General features: G+C 41.6%; 1 protein-coding gene across 1 annotated transcript in view; it reads right to left on the reverse strand.

Moving 5' to 3' along the window:
• The window catches only part of GALNTL6 (polypeptide N-acetylgalactosaminyltransferase like 6), a 1,483,691-nt gene that overhangs the window by 5,453 nt on the left and 1,463,756 nt on the right, over nt 1-14,482 (reverse strand). The gene's annotated exons all lie outside the window — the stretch shown is intronic.

Here is a 14,482-nt window from a genome sequence, read left to right on the forward strand (position 1 = left end):
TTTAGCCTATCTGATCCTGTCTCCTGATTCCGTACCTTTACCCATCTGATCTAACTGCCAAACTCTGCCTGGATACCGTTCTGCTTTTGCCTGTCGATTCTGTACTGTAATCTGTCTGTCTGTTGCCGAACCATTCTGTCTGACCTCTCTACTCTCACCAGGGAGCCCTTGTCTCTGGTGAGAGGTGCTGTATGCAGTGCCCATCAGCTCCTTTGGTGAGGTATTGCCAAAACTGTTAGTACATACTGTTGCACCAATCACTACACGCAGTGCAATAAAATAGTGCTACTTACTTGTACACTTAGCATCTGTTTCGTATATCTGTATTATTGGTGACTCTGCAGATCACCAAATAATCAGGTATATATCTGCATTATAGGTTCTGCAGATCACCTGATAATCAGAACTCTGATCTTGCTAGCACCAATCGTTACACTTGCTCTTCACAACTCGTTTCACGTGGCTCCCCCTGACCCTGTCCGCAGGTTCGGTACTGAATGGTGATGAAGTGTGCTGCTCAGGGGATTTCGGAACATTGTTATGAATTCGAACACCAGCACTATTTCTCTGCAGCTCCCCATGCAAAGCATGCACTAAAAAATGCCACGCCCTGCACTCTGGCCGTGGTGCTAATTACACTCCCTGATTGATGTATACACATGCAAGATGTTTTAAAGCACTTTAGGACCCCAATTTAGCATGCAATGTGATTTCTGCCCTTAAAACGCTGTTTTGCGTCAAATCCAGATTTTTTCCCAGGACTTTTGGCGTCTATCCCACTCCGCCATGCCCCCCTCCAGGTGTTAGACCCCTTGAAACATCTTTTCTATCACTTTTGTGGCCAGCATAAGTGTTTCTAGTTTTCAAAGTTCGCCTCCCCATTGAAGTCTATTGCGGTTCGCGAAAGTTTGTGCAAATCGAACGTTTGGCGAAGGTTTGCGAACCCGGTTCACGAACCTAAAATCGGAGGTTCGGGCCATCTCTACTCTATACATAACAATTGATACGGCACACAAAAACCTGCCAATGACGACAACAGTGTCAGAGGTGCAAGGAGGGTATGGGGAACAGTTTGTTAATGATTACCACTATTCAAAGTATCCATAGAAGTGATTATTATGAGCACAGGACCAATAGAGAGCTAATACTGTAGTTGAGGGAGGGCCCTTCGAAGCCCCTCTGGCCCAAGGGCCCCGATGTGGTTGCAACCTCTGCAACCCCTATTGCTACGCCCCTAGCTAGAAATATAGTTACCTCTCTCGGCTCTGGCAGCAGTCCTCATGTCATTCCTACAGTTTTGAATTCCCCGCAAAATCTCCAATGGTACATTCAACTGAGAAAAACTTTGGAGCTCTTGTAGAGAGGTTAAAACTGCAGGGCTGACGTACTACAAAAGTGCATGTGCTTTCTGTGTCACACAGGTACATTAGTGATTCCCATGTCAATGTCATGATTATTAGTGGGACATTGCCCTCATGGATTTACTTTACAGTGCCTCAGTTCATAAACTAAGGAAGTGATGTTCAGTCATTAGTTGGTATGCTGTCCACAGCCTATCAGCATTTCCCCACTATAAGCATCTGAGCAATTTCCCGCCACTACAATTATGAGAGGTGCCTGTAGGCTGGTTGTTAAGGACAACAACCGCACTTGGCTATGCTGATTTAAAATGAGCTCATTTATGTTGAGAGTTGTAAAGCTCCTTAACTTGAAACCTTGGAATTGTCAATTGTTTCCATGTAGCCAGCCCTCCGATCATTTCTTTTCATCATACTACAGTCTATGTATCGCTTTCATTATTTTGTTCCTGGAGAGCGGAGGTGACCTGGTCCATGCACATTATGTACACATTAAAGAGAATAAATCTTGTCTCCTCGAAGCCTCCCACTGAATACACTTACTATTCCAGAGAGCAAATTTAATGATGATTGCTTTATGTGATGTGTTATTGTTACATAAAGTTGTAGATGCATTATACAGTGTGATACAAATGTCAATCAGCATTTTAATGAGTTCTCGTATAATGTGGCTGCTCATACCACTGCTTCTCATCTTTTCTTTCCAACTCTTCAGGGAAATGTGAGCTTTGATTTACATTCAATTGTCTTATGATGATTAGGGCTAACAAAAGTAAACCTTCCTAACCCAGAGCAGCCAAGCCTTGATGAATGGTGAACACTAGGGGGTTCGGTGAAAAATGCTAAATTCAGGTCTTAAGGCTGTTTTTAAAAGGTTCAGATTGCCTTCAATAGCAAGTGAAAACTGCAGTCCAGAAAGTGCTTCCCCATCACCGGAGAGGGGGGGGGGGGGCAGCCTGGGAGCTAAAGGGTCCTGTACAGAATGCATATTACATTACCTGCTGCTCTCAGCAGTGATACAGGTCCTCTTCACTTCCTATCCAGTTTACAAGTACTGTGCAGCCAGCCAATCAACATGCGGCTTCCATTCCTAACTGCATTAAGAATGTACAGGACCGCAACCCCCAGCTCCCACTCCCAAGCTCCCTCTGAGACAGCTAGGTCACGGGGCTATAGTGACGCCTATGCTTGCTGCTCCCCTTCCATGTACAACAGAACCCTTCCATTGTATGTGCAGCCCTCTCTTTCATTTGCAGCATCCATATACAGCAGTCCCTCTATTTCCCGCACACCCCTCTTGATCAATAGCTCCCTTCTTCTGTGTGTGGCTCCCCATTTGCAGCACCCCTATTCCATTTGCAGTCTCGTCTTCCATTTGTAGAAAACTCACTTCCATGTCCAATTGCCACCTCCAGTAGCAGCTGCCCAATACCCAGGCCTATGTGACCTGCCCAGAAATACAGCCCTGATCTCATGATTTATCTCAGTTTAAGTGGGCCAAAAACTAGATTTTTTTTGTTGATATCCAGGCCGGTTTGATCATTTGGTTGACTCCGCTAGAACTGTATGCAGCAAACAATGCACAATCAATTTTGGGCAAAATTAATCAACCTAGTCGATAGCACTGGCCAGAAGATTTTGCTGGATCTGTGGCAGATTGGGAGCCTGTTGCTAGCAGTGTTTGATTTTAGGACTAACCAGGGCAGCAGCAGAGCTTACTCTCACTTGTCTTGGGGACAAAAAGGAGGAGACCTGTCGGTAGGCAGTGCGCACCGATTTTCAATTCATTTCATGCTGAAACCTATTGAAAATCTATATACAGTGTGTTGATGGATTTGATCAGATAGGTCCCTCTCTGATCACATAATGATCTCTCTGTTGGCCACATTAACCAATGTATGACCATCTTCACTCATATTTGCATCAACTAAAATGACAGATAATTCACAAGATAATGGATAAGGAGAGCTAAACAAGGATTTAGTCAGATAATGAGTTATAGTTCATAAGACAGGTAAACACCTGCATGTACTCACTTTAACATAGTTCCTAACAGAGATAGTGATATGGAAGTGTCAAAGGATGCTGCTAGTCAGTAAATTAGTCCTGGTGTGGAAAATAAGTACCTTATATACTCGTGTATAAGCCTAATTTTTCAGCTCAAAAATCTGCTGAAACGTTACCCTCTCGGCTTATATGTGAGTCAGTGGAGCAGAACAGATGGTGGAGCAGGTTTTGTTCATGGCAGAGGAGCATAAGGATCTTGCACTAGTGATCTTTCTTTTGCCAGCTGGCTTCCCACTGTGTCCGTGCCCCCCATCCCCTGTCACATGGTGGCAGAGTGCACTGTTCAAGAGTATGTGCAAGCAACATGTCAGCAGTGCAATGTTCAGGGATTCTTCCTATGTGGCAATCGCTGTCTTATATCAATGATGCCATCTAGTGGTGTCTAGAGACACAGCTGTATCACCCTTGGGGAACATCTGGCTATGAGGAGGGGATTGCCTTGTACTGTGGGCACATCTGGCTACTGTGGAGGGGGCTATACTGGGGAGGGGGCTTATACATGACTCCTGAAAAGTGGGTACCTCGGCTTATACATGGGTCAGCTTATATGTGATTGTATACAGTAACAAGCTCCTAGTACTCTGTGCAATTATTAATCTTGGGGCAAGAAGGGAGCTTTTTAGACTGTCGGTACTGTACAGAAAGTGTAGATTCCAGACTGTCAAGGAAGTGCAATTCCAGTCCAGCTGGTTTTGGAAAGTAGGTGGTTGCAAATTGAAATAGAAAGATGCTTTTTAATAACGTTATAATTCAAAAAGTCTTGCAAAGCCAAATGTAATAAGCTAGTTAGAAAGATAGTGGATTTTCACTTTAAATGTAGTATCTCATAAATGTAAAAACACAAAGAAGATGAAACTGAGAGCCTAAGATATATATATATATATATATATATATATATATATATATATATATATATATATATATATATATATTCTATCTATATATGTTACACCTCATGGTATTCTGAGAAGGTCCTTTTTTAAGGGATTCTAATGCCTTCCTGTTCGAGTACCCATCACTTGCACTCATCTATTAACCAGACACAGTCTGGACCTGTGGAGTGCCTTCTGATATCTGAGCAGCCTTATGCTTGATTCTAAGTAGGGATGATCACAGAGATGCAAATTGTTCTAAAATTATGCTAATTTGTAAGCGAATGTATGCAATTTGAAAATGGACCAATCAATTTAAACCCAGGTTTAAATTGATTGGTTTATTTTCAAGCTGCATACATTTGTATACAATTAGCATAAAATTGCATCAACTTGGAACAATTTGCATATCCGTGATCATCTCTAATTATAAGGAGTGGTATACCTGTTGGAGAAGTGGCATCCTCTCTATCTACCTGGTTGAGGTTAGGGGTTGATGTTGGTAAGGCATGCTTTTCTTATTTTCTGGTTCTGGCTAGTAACTCAATATAGAACCTAGACTGTGTATGTAGAACCTGGCTGGTACCTTAAATAGAACCTGTTCCAGCCATTGTTGGAAAAAAACTTTTATTCGAGCAAGAGGAGATCATTTGGCCATAAAAGGGCTAAAGTAAACTTGCAGCTAATGCAAATGTAACACCTTTTGCATCTTAGGGTAATCAGTAATTTTACCACTGTTAATTCTTTGAAATTGCTGACTTTTTCCACCTGCCTGTATGTGGGCTACAATCTTGTGTTGCCAGCACTTTGCACAGCAGGATGGAAAATACTGAGAATTCACTAATCTCTCTGCATTCTGTCATCTGATGCAGTTGTTATTCATTTGTAAAGAGTGAATAAAATAGTTCTGTACTTTGAAAGTAGGTTGGAAGCAGTGTAAGCAAGAAGTGGCTGTAACTTCTAATTATCATTTCACCTCCAAAAGGTTTGATGCATAGTAATCTGGACCATCGTGTGCTCAGTATGCTATTTTTAATGTGAAAAGCTTTGTTGCTGAAAGGGTGCACTTTATCCCGAATGTAATTTAGCATTTATTGTTCTAAATTTTTTAAGGTCAACCACTTTCAGGTTTGACAAGTCTACTTACATTTCTTAGCAACAAGTACTCTGTAATTGTACGTGAACAATTAAGTGGATTCGTTTTGCACATTTTGTCTCCTACCTTTCTGTGAAGTAGGGCTTTTATATTCTCAGATAGGTTTACAGTCATTGCCATTCATGTTTGTCTAGACATCTGCAGTCTTGAGTGCTCTCTGACAGCAAGTGATAAAGCAACATTTTATACAGTTTATTGTTTTCTGCAATAACTTTGAAGTTATTTATTTGATCAGATTTTGCAGTTGGTAATGAATGATCATTATTTGTATTGTTATCAATAAAAGTTCTACCGAAGACATGTGCAATCACTAAGGACATGGTCCTCTTGCACCCAAAACAGAAATAACAAAGGACAAACAATCGTCTTTTCGGCTGTTAAAGACAAGGATTTGGACAGCAAGTGCTCCAGTTTTGTTTGCATTGGTGCAGGGCCTGTTTAAGTGGCATGGGGTCCCCAGGGCAAAGGTTACCTAGGGGCCCCCCAACCCCCTCCCCAGAAAATTCAGCCCCCTGGGGCCCCTGAGCCCCGGGGGTGATTTGGAGGGTGGGTAATGTGTGGGGCAGTAAATAGAGCTTACTAATTAATAGACAGCTGATTCAGCACACTGCTGCTGGCTCAAAAAACAAAAGTCCATAGAGTTGCATTGTGTACTGTAACTCTTATTAGTCAGAGGCCCATGTGACTGCCTACCCAGGTGCATAATGCCTGTCTAGTTGGTCAGATATACATGTGACACTGATCACCTCCTCATAGTATAGTGCACTGCAAGGTGTACTGGGAAATGTAGTTTTCTCAGGCACCAGTCATTGCTTGTACATAGGTCTTTCAGAAGCACATTGGACTTGATGCTAAAGCAGCGCAGCTTAATGTTCTGTAATGCGCGCTTTGCACACCTTACATAGCAGAGCTTGCTGCCATGTAAGGAGCATGCCTTCCTTAGTTACGCGCATTGCTTCCTTAGCAATGCGCGTAACATTAACTGTGGGTGGCCCTCCTCAAATAAATTATCGCTACCGCGATATCACCAGTACCGGGTCCTGTAACTTCAGCCAGTCGCGGCCAGTCTGCGCAAGAGAAGTGCGCTCTCTACGTATCTCTCCGCCAGCTGCCGCGTCGGTTCCAACCTTACAGAAGGCTGAGGAAGTCCCAGGTATGTATAAAACTTTTATTTAATATCGTCTCTGGTTTCCTTTAACAGTTTATTGCTCAGTCATACAGCTTAGCACCCAAATGAATGCTACCTTCTTTTCTTCCCACAAATAGAGCTTTCTTTTGGTAGGATTTGAATGCTGCTGCATTTTTTTTTAAATATAGAGCAATTTTGTTTTATAAAAAATATATATTTTTTTTATCCCCCCCTTCAATTTGTCCCTAGACTATGATACATACACTACACTACATATATATAGACATATGTCTGTGGCAGGGATTAGTTTAGTGTTAGGCATCAAGAGGGAGGGGTACACATTAAGACGGCGCTGCTCAGTTCGGCGCGGGGAGAGCCGAATGACGGCTTTCCCTACTGCCGCTAAACTCACAGGTGGCATTAAATACTATTCCCCCTCGGAGTTCTCGCAACTCGGAGGGAGATGTAATACGTGGACTCGCAGCCGCCAGAGCCCCGAAATTCCGCTACGCGGGGTTTGCATCATAGCATTGCACCCAGCTTCGGCGCTTGGCTCTCAGAGCCGCGCGCCGAAATGAACTGATCCGCAAGCGGGAGGGTTCTGTGCGAGAAGAATAGGGTTACGTCCGGACATAGTATAATATCGGTAAAATTACAGATATTCTACTATAGTGGATAATAGAATATTGGTAAAATGACCACTATTCTATTACCATTATTTTGCACCTATTTTTACTCTCAGCACTAATACAGGTAATCCCCCTTAGCCCCTGGCTATTGTTAAACCCCTAAAGAGGTCTATTAGGAATACACAAACACCACAATATGTATATACACGAAAGGATAATATAGTATCTGAAAATGGTGTAATTGTAAAAGGTAGAATTTTAAGTATTGTGCAGCCTGTTCATAATAATCATTAAGAATCTGAACTGTCAGTTTGCATTTTTAAAAGAAATATGGCGGCTGTATAATTTAAAAAAGAAAATGCATACATCACTAGCATTGACTTTTTACTGCAAAATAGCCCCACCATTTTTAGGTGGCAAGGCAATATTTATTCTAATCAATGAGACCTACCCAAGAGTTTGTGGCAAACCCCTGGCTGCCAGTTGTGGCTATTGTTTCAATGTGAAGGTGGGAATATTCTCTACAAATGTAACTGACCTGCCAGATCATGTGATGTTTAAAAAACATCATGTGACCCACATGAACCAATTAATGGGGATCATTAAAAAAACTTGAACAGTGCCGAACCTTTTCTAAATGGGCTTGAGTTTATTTTGCCCTTAAAGGGAACCTGTGGTGAGAGGGATATGGAGGCTGCCATATTTATTTCCTGCTGATCCTCTGCCTCTAATACTTTTAGCCATAGACCCTCAACAAGCATGCAGATCAGGTTCTCTGACTGAAGTCTGACTATATTAGCTGCAAGCTTGTTTCAGGTGTGTGATTCAGACATTACTACAGCCAAATACATCAGCAGGGCTGCCAGGCAACTGGTATTTGTTTAAAGGAAATAAATATAGCAACCTCCATATTTCTCTCACCTCGGGCTCCCTTTCCCATCACCTTATGTATAGACCCATGTCAGCTCTGTGATTTTTCTCTATGCTTAGCAGTTTTCTCTATTTTACCTTGGTTCTGCTTAGGCATTCATCCTTCTTATCTGCAGGAAGGCTGTTCCATAGAGGGTTATTATTTTGTCACATATATGATGATGGAAGACAACAGTGTAACAATGCTTCCAGGTAGAGGGGAGACACGTGTATTGTGTGCAGTAATTTGAACATTTTCAGGTGGCAAAATAGATATGTCATAAGATTGTCTGCCAAGTTTATGTCAGTCTAAAACTGATGAAAAATTCTGCTTCAGCAAATATATTTTCCTGCTGTCAGTTTGTTGCACATGTTATGTTGCTAAAAATTCACTTGCGTTTTCACAGACAGAGGAACAACTGACTTCAAATTACACATTTCCTCAGGCTTCAATCTGGCCTGCAGTGTAGTCAGGTGGAGGGGGGTTGGGGCGGTGGAGAATATTTCCATACCTTCACTTCCTTTATAGCCCCACTTACAACCTGGCAACAAAATTGCTGCCGGTGTTTGGCAAGTTTAGTTATGCAAAGCTATGCAAGTTTTATCTCCTGGAAAAAGCTTCATTCTTAAAACTGACATTGTAGAATGTGCTGGAATGTGTGAGGGGAATACCGGGCAGGTGACAGGTCCTCTCTGAGGTGAGAAGTTTCTGGCAGTCCAGTCATTACGATGTGTGGGCTGCTAATCATACATGGATAGTTTCATACACTCATACATTTTTCACATATGGCCTCAGTTCACTAAGCAGTTTAGACTAGTCTACAGATGGTTTTTAGTCTACTGATGGTTTGGTGTAATGTTTTAGACCTGTTTTTAGACCTGGTCTAACATTCAGTAATTACACAATTCACAAAGGCAAACAAGGAGTAACCACACCCACTTTTTCTGACAGATATTAGACCAGCTGATTTCTTGTAGGTAAAGTAATTCTCTGAGGTATTTTAGATGTGAGGATGGAACCCTTTGAATTAATTACGCAGGAGTTTAATTGTATCCACAGGAGAGCTCGTCAGAGGAGAAGGATGTCAGTTATAGCTACTTTTTTGTGAATTGCATCTTTTGATCATTTCCCCTGCTTTACCAACCTAATTACTAATAGTTTAGACCAGGTCTAAAAACAGATATAAAACATTTGGTAATAGTGAATTCCCCTTTGATGCAACTGACCAAACCATCAGTAGACTAAAAACCATCAGTAGACTAGTCTAAACTGCTTAGTGAATTGAAGCCATATGCCTGGAGAAGGTAACCTGTCACAGTGCTCAGTGTTTATAAACCGACACCTCTGCTTAAAGTAAAACTCTAGCTATGTATAGCTTCAACAGTTTCCACATTAACTACTGTACGACCGCTCCACGCCAATGGGGGCGTGGCCACGGCGGCAGCCCCAGGACCACCTAACACCAATTGTCGTCAAGTCCTGGTGCTGCAGTTTGCAGGAGATCCCCTGCTTGGGCGGGGGGGGGGGGGGGGGGGGGGTGGAGCTCTGCCCTTCCTTCACTCTCCAAGTGGCAATCGCAGCTCGGGAGACTGTTAGACGGCCTTTTTCTTTTCTGTTAGTACAGCGCTTTTCTGCGATCAGCAGCAGCGCTGTACTGGGGACAGCCGTGTGACATGGTTGTCCCCCTGGGGCACTTGAGAGTGACTGGCTCTCATAGGCAGAAGCCCATGACAGCCGATCACCAGGATTGGCCGGCTGGGGGGTGGGAGGGGTTTTGGAGAAAAAAACAACAACAAAGCACGCAAAATGTATTAATAAAAATGTGATGTAAATATTTAAAAAAATGTAACACTGTGGGGGGGGGGGGACCAAACCCCACCAACAGGAAGCTCTGTTGGTGGGGAGAAAAGGGGGGGGGGGGAATGACTTGTGTCCTCAGCTGTGCGACCCTGCAGCTATGCCTTAAAGCTGCAGTGGTCAATTATGTAAAAATTGCCCTGGTCTTTAGAGGGGTTTAACACTGCGGTCTTCAAGTGGTTAAAGAGGAAATGTAATAACTTGTAGTAGAATGCTGTAAAGTATTCAAGATGCCCACTTTTATAATTAATATCCTAGTTTCAGCATCAGAAACAATGTCTATAGCTATTTATTGCTGTATATTAGTATGTAGCCCTGCTCTCCCAATAAGGCTTACCCTAGGCTGTTTATTATGTGGAATTCTCCCACCCAGAGTATTCTGGGAGACCAGAGAACTTTTCTACTGGCTTTAGAACTCTCAGTAAATAAAAAATCTGCAGAGATCATTTACCAACACTAAAGATGTTGCCGCCTGTGATAAATTTTATACTGTAAATCAGGGAGAGGAAAGATTTTACAATGGGCAAACACTGACTAATTTATAAATGAATATTGTAAAAAAATGGTTTTATTTTTTTGGCCTGGAAAATGCTACTGTCTCTTTATTTTCAAACAGATAAGGAAAGCATGGGGTCTCTAACATATGTTCTTATTCCTGGCATGTAAAAAGCTGTTTACAAAACTGCAGATGGCAGGTTTACACCATTAGAACTGAGTACCAGCAAGCTTGAAGTATATGGGAAATTAAAATGCACATATGTAATAAGTAGCAGGTAGCAAGGACTGCAGCTTGCTAATCAGACACTAGATGTCATCACAGCTATAAAACGCACTAATTCAAATTTCTGCACAGGAGGTGTCTGCAAACTGGAAAATGTTGGTGCTTCCTCTTTCTGGAAGTGGTTTAAGTTGCCACTAAGACTGTTCTGCTAATCAAGAGTTTGCCCCCCAGCTGGTGTTGCTGGCTTTGAGCCAATGCATGTGACATCAGGGTCTAAATCCACAGGCAAATATCTATGTTTAAAATCTGGACATAGCAAGCAGCAGACCCTGCATCTGGCAGTATAAATCTATAGTTGCAGTATTAATCAATGCAAGCAAATTCTGTTTAGAATCCACTTAAAGTGAACCTGAGGGGAAAATAAACTGATAACATAAACAATTATATGTATCCTCCTACTCCTAAAAATGACTTTTTAAAGTATCCCATGGTTTCCTTTTATATTTAAACATTTACAAAGTAGTTTTACTGTCTCTAATCAGTGGCAGCCTATTAAGTTTCCCAGACTTAAAATACATGAATAAATATTGACGTTTTTATATCTCTCCCTTGAACTCAGTGGTTGTATTCTGCCAGGAAAACTTTTATGGCTGTAAATAGCCTATCAGTGAGGTTTACTATATTCCCAGCAAAGTGCTGACAAAACAGAAGCTCTCGCTTCCATGCCTCGAAATTATCTCTTTCGTGCAGCAAAATAAAACAAGAAAAAACACCTGTTTTTTAATATGTTTTGTACTGTACATAAATATGTTTATCTCGTCATCATATTACATGTTGCCTCGGGTACATTTTAAAATCAGAGGTTGCATTATGGCGCATTGATCAGGTCTCCAAAATCCGTATGTCAAATGGTGGAATATCCAAACTCTGTTGGCGTGAGCTCCTTCTGACCTCTATGTGACCTGTATTATCTAACTGAAAGAAAACATTTTAAATGAAGCATCTGACTGGCTGCCACAGGATGATTAAGCATTGAAGTAGCCTATTTTTGTTAAAACATCAAAACTTCAACAAGTACATTTTTAAAACATTTGCATTTAATTTTGTGAATACTAATCACTCCATGACAGAAGTTTAACGGTATCCTTGGAGACAATTACAATTTGCTTTTCATTTTTCTGTTTTATTATTTTGTCAGGTAGTACAATGACACATTAAGAAAGATAATTTAAAGTGAAAGGTACATATAAGAAAAACAGCATGTGTTGCTTTTAAACAGAAATCTTGTAGTATGAAGCTGAATTGTAAGCAATAAAGGACCAAACGATTGTAACAATTTAAAATACATGAAAACACATACCGGTAAATAAAAATTACTGTTCTCCCAGAGTAAAATGTGATATAAATGACTTTGCTCCTATGTTGCTGTCATTTACAGTAGGTAGTAGAAATCTGTCAGATTACTTCTAACTACTGTAAGTGAGTGACAGCAACATAAAAAATAATTAATAGCTAATTTTGTTCTGGAAGAAACATATTTATTTGTATGTAATTACAAGTATTTCAAATGTTACAATTTTTTCACAATAGTGGTCTTGTAACCAACCTTTTAGCAGCCCTGAAGGATTTATCTTATGTATGATAACTTGGGGCAAGGCTGCTACAGCCGACTATTGTTATTATTATTTAGTATTTATATAGGGCCAGCATCTTCTGCCACTGTACAGAGTATATATTGTCTTGTCACTTAACTGTCTCTCAGAGGGGCTCACAATCTAATCCCTACCATAGTCATATGTCTATGTATGTATCATAGTCTAGGGCCAATTTAGGGGAAGCCAATTAACTTATTATCTGCATGTTTTTTTTTGGGGGGGGAGAAACCAGAGTGCCGGGAGGAAACCCACGAAAACATGGAGAGAACGTACAAACTCCTTGCAGGTGTTGACCTGGCTGGGATACAAACCAGGGACCCAGCGCTGCAAGGCGAGAGCGCTAACCACTAAGCCACCGTGCTGCCCATGGCGGGCTAAGAGTAGAGCAGATCCTGCGTCTAGATCAGGTATTTATTAAGCACCCCCTGCGCCACTCTGCATTAGGCTGCGGGAGGCACACTGGCAGGCTAGGTTGGAACAAAAGAATGTGGCGCTGCAGTGCATGTAAAAAATTATTTAGCCTTAAAATTCTGAAATTAAAAATGTCCCTTATGCAGGGCCGTTTCTGGGGCAGTGCGGGCAGGGCGGGGGCAGCTGCCCTGGTTGCAGACCAGGCAGAAGGACATAACCACTAGGGAGCTGGTGATGTGCGGTGCAGCCGAATGGAAATAGAAAGAAGATTACCAGCTCGATCACCTTCCTTGACTCCTCCTGGGCTGTCTGCGTCCAACATCAAGTCATCATCACATCATCACTGCCAGTCATACAAACCCCTATCCTCCCCCTTCAGATTCCCCCCAACCCCTGACAGCTCATCTTTTTTTTAGAGGACACATTACTCATATTTTATTATTTTTTTCCTCACATTTTTAGTGAAAGATGTATTTTAAAGCCTTCCTATGCTTGTAGGCTGCATGGGGGAGCATAAATAGTAAAAAATATGATGGAGCCATCGAGTCTGATCAGAATAATCTGGTTGAGTTAAGTTTTAAAGCTCCTGTTCACCTAACAATTTTTTATTAAAATGATGTTCTCCCCAAAGCCCCTGTAAACTAGTGATAAGGCCGGTTACACACTGAAAGCGTGCAGGAGAACGGCTCCTGCACGCGTTGCGGCGTGTCGTCGGGAAACTCCGGTGCGACGCTGAGTAGCGGCGGTAGTAGTTAATTAACCCGAAGGGGGAAACGGCGATTCCCGACGATAAAATGCCCCGGGACGCGTCGTACCGCAACGTATCGAAACGCAGCGTCGGGTGTGAAAGGTAAAAGGAAAGTCTATGGACTTTCCTTTTACCTTGGTTAACGCAAAGTATAGACTTTGCGTTAAAACGCCAAAAGAGGGCTCTGGTGTGAAAGAGCCCTAATGAGGAGGGGCTTGAGTGACAGCTTAGACGTGCTTCCTTTCCATACTTTGATTGGGAACAATGGTAAATTGCAGCTCAGCCATGTCTCTCCTTCCAGAAGGCTGTGGGGTTTGGCTAACATGGAATTTGTGACCACTAAACTGTAACATTCATAGATCTTTAATGCATTCCACGTGTTATACTGTCCATGGCTAATCTACAGGGAGGAGAAGGAGGACATCAGCTTGATATAAAAAAATGTGGGCTGAATGGAGGCTTTAATGAGTGGCTTACCTGAGTTATGGAATCATATTCACCTTTATCAGTCTATGGAGCTTATTAACAAAGCTTTTCTGTTGAATTATGCCACCTTATTTAATAAACCACAATGGTCAATATGCAATTCACTTTTTCTCCTGAGTTTTCTCCTAGGTGATATTTTTAAACTTGTCAATAAAATGCCTTTGAAGCCACCAGCAAGCAAGGAAATACTCAAAATAATTTTGATAATACTTTTTAACCTACTTTTGGTACTTTTTTTTAGTTGAAAAGTGCTGGAAAGATATTTTAAATTGAAGATGAAAAATTATCTCCTAGGAGAAAACTCAGGTGAAAAAGTGAATTGCATATGGCCCTATGTATCTCTCCTTAAATTACTTAACTTATGATTTATCTCTCCTTATCTAACGTAACTCATGATTTATTTCTCCTTAACTGACTTAACTCATGGTTTATCTCTCCTCATTTGACCTAACTCATGATTTATCTCTCCTTGGCCTTTAGTCA

Source organism: Hyperolius riggenbachi, chromosome 1 (genome assembly GCF_040937935.1).
Source record: "Hyperolius riggenbachi isolate aHypRig1 chromosome 1, aHypRig1.pri, whole genome shotgun sequence".
In the NCBI taxonomy this organism is placed as follows: domain Eukaryota; kingdom Metazoa; phylum Chordata; class Amphibia; order Anura; family Hyperoliidae; genus Hyperolius; species Hyperolius riggenbachi.